Source organism: Nuphar pumila, chromosome 4, assembly GCF_984573655.1.
Source record: "Nuphar pumila chromosome 4, dmNupPumi1.hap1.1, whole genome shotgun sequence".
Taxonomy (NCBI): Eukaryota; Viridiplantae; Streptophyta; class Magnoliopsida; order Nymphaeales; family Nymphaeaceae; genus Nuphar; species Nuphar pumila.
The window spans coordinates 37,184,348-37,190,792 of record NC_143252.1 but is presented as its reverse complement, the minus strand read 5'-3'; positions in this window follow the sequence as shown (position 1 = coordinate 37,190,792).

Here is a 6,445-nt window from a genome sequence, read left to right as displayed (position 1 = left end):
TCAGGTAGGACGGTCAGACGAGCCAAGCCGAGCCAGTCCGTTATGGACCGGGTTTGGGTTTGGGTTTGGGTTAAGGTTTTAGACTCGAGCCCGTTAGGTAACGAATCGAGACTGGGTCAGTTATATTCGTGGGTGGGATCTGGGGCACTTCGATGGACTTGAGTCATTTATTAATTTTTAATAATATAAAATTTTAAAAACAACTATTGTATAATACTTGATAACTATTGTTATTTATCTAGTTATATTAATTTTATAGCAACTAAAAAGATAATTAATTGATTGCACAAAAAGTTGAAAACTTATTAATTATTATTATTTACAAGTGAATTTGAGTTGGGTCAGCACAAACCCGACCCGCTTCACATTGATCTGTTGGGCCGGCACATGGGAATGGGATGTTCTTTAAATATGAGCTCGTTAGTAAACAGGACAAAACCCGACCCATTAGTTAACCGGACCACACTTAAAGACCAGTGGGCCGAACTCTAAACAGGTCGGGGTTAGGGTAGGAAGATGCCCACCCTACCCTCCACATGTCATTTTGAATACAAGAGAAGCAACTTCACAATTTTGTCAAGTTTTTTAGATGTTTTTTTAAGTTTTTCAATCTATGAGAAAATGAATTTTGGATGAACGCATGGTCAGATTTTCCTATTTTAATCTTTTAGGCCCTGCTTGGATGACACACAAAACCCGATTTTTAAAATGATTTTGCGTGAAAATTCAGTTTAATAGCTAAAACCAAGTTTCAATTCTGTTTGGATGCCAAAGACACAAAACTTACACTTTTGTAAACCAGGTTTTCAACTGAACCCCGTTGAATCAGGGGTAAGGATAGGGATGGCAGTGGATCGGGGCGAATGCGGGATAAGGTCTCTACCCACGCCTCGTATCAAAATTCTGCCCTCCATCCCTGCTTTCATCCTCGCATGGGTTTTGATTTTAACCTCCATCCTCGTTTCATGTCCTCCATCCCTGATGCAAACGAGGCAAGGTGGAGCGGGGCCCCGTTTTCCCCTGGTCCACTGCCATCCATGAAGAAGGAAGTCGAATCGTCAGAGGGTATTTTAGTTGTTTTAGTAATGAGGATCGAGGACGAGGCAGGGCAGGAGAATGTGCAAGTCCATCTCTGGCTCGTTTCCCACATGAGTTTTGATTTTAACCTTCAGCCCCACCCCCATCCTCACTTCATGTCTTCTATCTTTGGTCCAAATGGGGCGGGGCCCGTTTCCCCTTTATCTATTGCATCCCTATATAAGGACTCTTAACTACCTCCACATGAGAGCGGATCCTATAAAATGCAACACGAAATTAGCAATCTCATCCAGCGTTTATGACCACAAACCCCACCACTTGTATTGTAGCTGCGTTCAAGAGGTAGGGTTTATGGTTGTAAACATTGGGTGAGATTGCTTCTAGGATCCATAATTTTTTTAAAAATTTAATCAAACTAAATAGAATTTTTTTATGACAATTTCAATCTATGAAATATTGATAAATTAGGTGATTTAATATTTATCCTGATTAATTAAGATTTATTAGCATTTATTGAATTAAAAAATTAAGCATTTAATTATTAAGTATACTTAATTAGTATTCATTTGGTAATTAATACAGAGTTAATTATAAACTATGCCTAAGTAATATTAAGTGAATAATTACACTTGAATTATGCATTAATTTATAAATTTAAGATAAGAAAAATTTGTTAAAATATTAATAAAAATTTTATTAGTTAAAAGAGGTCGGGGTAGGCCTAGGAAGACATGGATGGAGGTGATAGGAAAGGATATGAATGCTTTGAACCTCACCGAGGACATGGCATTGGATATAAATGATTGGAGGAGAAGGATTCATGTGGAAGACCCAGAATGGTTTTCTTTTTTGGTTCATATCGCCGACCCCAATTGTTTTGGGATGAAGGCATAGTTGTTGTTGTTGTTGTATTAATAAAAAATTCAATATTTCTTCTAGAGATTATATCTAACTTGGATTTGGATCAGATTCAATTGGAGTCAGGTCCAACTAGAAGATCCAATGTGGAAATTTCATAATTTAGAGTTTAAACAAATAATAATAATATAAGACTTAATGTGAAAAAATCATAAATTAGAGTTTCTAACAGTAATAAAAAAACTCAAAATTTGTAAATAATATATCATTTCAAAAAGATAACTAGAGGTTGACCTAGTTGGAATGAAACCAACTAGTGACCAACCAAGGGGAGGGCAATTTTGATTTAGTTCATACATTGAAAAGTGTGAGGGGGTGAGAACCAACGAGACTCCACATGGATCTTAATGTAGAATCTCTACAAATCCTAAGAAAAATAAACATGAAAAAAACTAAAAATGATAACATTTTGTAGCTTACCAAATATGTGCGAGCCATCACATGACTATAAAGAGTCAAGGGTTAACCTTAAAAACATTTCTTTAGATGAGGTTTAGACTTCATCTCAACGCTCAATCTCCCTTCATGTAAGTTCAACAATACATCTCACCTACACATGAGCATTTGTCAATAAATACCACTCAAAAAGTATAAGAGACATTCTTGAGCTCTTTCTTTCTTTTTCTCTCTCCTCCAACATTTTTTGAGGTTCTTCATTTCTCTCCACTCAAGTGTATTATAGGGTGCTTTATAGAGATTCCATCCTACACAAGTTGTGGTAGCAGAATACATTTTTTGAAACATCAAGCACCACTATAACAAAGAAAAAAAATATAAGTTAATTTGTATCCATTATATATTGAGCTTTATTTTAAAGCTTCTCTACTTTCAATCCATACAAACGTGCATTCTTTTTGTGCATATGGGTATGAACAAGGATTTTCATTAATGAAACCATGAATATATATATATATTCTATGTGATTTTCTTTATTCTTTGTATAAATGCATGGTTGATGGAGATGTACACGAATACTAATGGTGTTTGATCATTTTGACCCATGATTCATATTAGAAACATGGTTCATATGTGATTCATGTTGCTTTATCATATTAAAAATATTTTTTGTGTATAATATATGGTGTGCTGTCATTTTTTGAAACACATTCATCGTTGAATACCATGTTTATGCAAAACGTATATTGTGTTGTCATTTTTGACACAAAACTAAGGTTAAATACCATGTTTATGCAAAACCTATAGTGTGCCATCGTTTTTAAAATACATTCATGGTTGAATACCATGTTTATGCAAAATATATAATGTGTTGTCATTTTTTAAACATATTCATAGTTAAATATCTTGTTTATGCATTATGGATAATGTGTTGTCATTTTTTAAACACATTCATAGTCAAATATCTTGTTTATGCATTATGAATAATATGTTATCATCTTTTAAATACATTCATGGTTAAATATCATGTTTATGAATTATGAATAGTGTGTTATCATTTTCTAAACACATTCATGATTAAATATTTTGTATATGCAGTATAGATGATTAAATATCTTGTTTATGCATTATGAATAATATGTTATCATTTTTGAAACACATTTATGATTACATATCATGTTTATACATTATGTATAGTGTGTTATCATTTTTTAAAAATATTCATAGCTAAATATTTTGCTTATGCATTACAGATTGTGTGTTGTCATTTTTTAAACACATTTATGGTTAAATATCATGTTTATGCATTATGAATAATGTGTTATCATTTTTCAAACACATTCATGGTTGAATATCTTGTTTATGCATTATGGATAATGTTTTATCATTTTCGAAATACATTCACGATTAAATATCATGTTTATGCATTATAAATGGTGTATTATCATTTTTTTGAAACACATTCATGGTTGAATGTCTTGTTTATGCATCACTACAAGAAAATAGGTTATTAGCGACGAAATTATTCTATCGCTAGTTAGCGATGGATTAACGAGAGAAACACATATGTCGCTATAATCAATGAAATTTACGAAAATAGCGATGGAATATATCCCCTCGCAATAGTCGCTAATTAGCGACGGATTTTGTGAGGTAATATTTTGTCACAATTTAGCGACAAAATTGGTGACAAAATATATTTCGTCGCCATTTTTGTGTTTTGATTTACGTCGGCTTAGCGACGAAATTAATTCGTCACGAAGCCGTCGCTAAATGTCGCATAACCCCTAATCTCAGCCCTTTTTTTCTTTTCTTCTTTCGCTGCTCCCGCTCTCGCCCGCCGCCCTCTCCCTCCCGCCGCCCTATCCGTCGACCTCTCTCCAACCCCCACCGTCCATCGTCGCCGACTACCGATCCTCGTCAGCCTTCCGCCGCCGCCGCCAGGTAAATTTTAAAATTGTTGTTCCAGCAGGGGGGTTGACCCCCTGTTGTTCCGGCAGGGGGGTCGACCCCCTACTGTTCCGACAGGGGGGTCGACCCCCTACTGTTCCTCCGACTGATTTTTCCAGCCTCGTGAGTAGTAGTCGTGGAGAGCGTTGTTGCACGAGAAGACGATAGGAGATTGCCCCCACAAGGAGGCTTGTCCGTGTGTTGTGGGAATGAGAATTTGTTTGAGATCTTCGAATGTTAACAATTGAAATTAAATGTCATATTTTGTTGGTTAAAACTGAAATATCGCTGCTTAGAAATCTGTACTGAATCGTGCTTAATGTGTGAATATGGTGTTTCTGACAGAATCCTGTTTGATACAGTGTGTGTGGGGTTTCAGTTCATAAGACCCTGTTGTAGGAGTCTTATATACGTTTAATATTGCTTATTCATATGGGATTGATATGCTTATGATTGTTTATTTCATTATTGCTAGATTAAATCAGAAAACTGCATGTTAATTGTTCAGTATTTGTTTTATATGATATATCTTGTTGTTTTCACGATTTATCGTGTTGAGAATTGCAAGAAAATTCATGCCAAAATTCTGTTTCGAGGCACACACCACGTGTTTGATGAAATGGCTCAATGAACTAAAATTTGTCTTGCTGATATGAATTTTGTCGTGTGTTTGCAGATTCATATTCATATATGTTGCATGCATTCAGGGATTAAAATTTTGTGCTCAATTATATGCTTAATTAATTTGTTTCCAAAACTCCCACGTATAGTTAATTTGTGGTTGATAGTGCTTCTTGTTGGGTTGGTAGTTTGTTAAGTGTGCGTTTGTGAGTATTCATTGTTTGGGAACAAGGTCATTTAGTGTAAGGTCTTCACAATAGGATCGTTTCTTCAATGATATCATAATCCACTAGTGTAACACCCTGATTTTTATAACCCGAAATTGGTGGATTTTTTTTTTTGAAATACATTTAAATCTTTTAGCAGTTAACAGCGGAAAAACACATTGGGCATAAAACTTGGCGTGCTACTTCAGATGAATGCTTGCAACCATATAATTATGAAATTTAAACTTTAACAACTAATTAACCATGCATGAAATAAAATCAAGTTCCATAATATCCAAAATTTATCACACTTGTCATTGAATTGAATTAAAGTAAAATCAGAGTTCAGAATTCATGAAGCAGAGGAAAGGTAGGCTCAGTCCCCATCACAAGCTTCCGCCTTCGCACGTAAGTACCTACTCATTACCTGAAAAATTTAAAACCATATAGGGTCAGACAACACGTCTCAGTAGAGTAATTATGCTAAACTTGTAAGACAGAATAACAAGACAAGGATTTCAATAGAAATTTCATGGTTTAACATTTAATTTAACTTAAACGATCATACAACAAATCATGCATGTTTAGATTTTTCATATTTAACAGAAAAACATAAATCCATACATTCAAAATACAAAATGCATCAACCATTAAAATGCACGACTTACCATATGCAGAAGTTCTTTCAATGCATGCATATTTTCTTATATTTAGTTACATTTTCTAAATTAGATGATGCATGCGATGCCAAATTAATGCACACACTATTTAAGTTACCACTTCTTAGCCATGCTGATACGACACAGGCATACATTCTCAGATCAGGACCATGACACAGGACGTGTTTTACATACAGGGGTGACTTTAGCCTGGCCAGGTCCATTCACCAAGACGGGGTGATGGACGTTAATACGAGAGAGATTTCCAACACCTTTCAACCCGATGCATTAGTTTTTCCTCATGAGTACTATAACCTCTACGCTGCAGTCTAATGCAGAGGTTTTCCCCCTAAAAACGTAGGAGGGGAGGAGCAACCTTCCGTGCCCGTAACAGAACTTGCCCCACAAAGTTTTGTATCACCTGCTACTCTCCAAACAAGTATCTTGAGTTTAATGTCACATGATTACTTGATTACAGCCATATTGTAAAACTCCGTTTAAAAAAAAATGGACCCGGGCCCCTTTTTTTTATTAGGGTTTTAAGTAACCCGAGCTCACCCGAGCTTTCGGGCGCCGCAACCCCCCCCCCCCCCCCTTTTATTTCCCTTTAGTTTTCGGGTGGATTAGGGAAACCCACCGAGGTTTCCCCTTTCATCA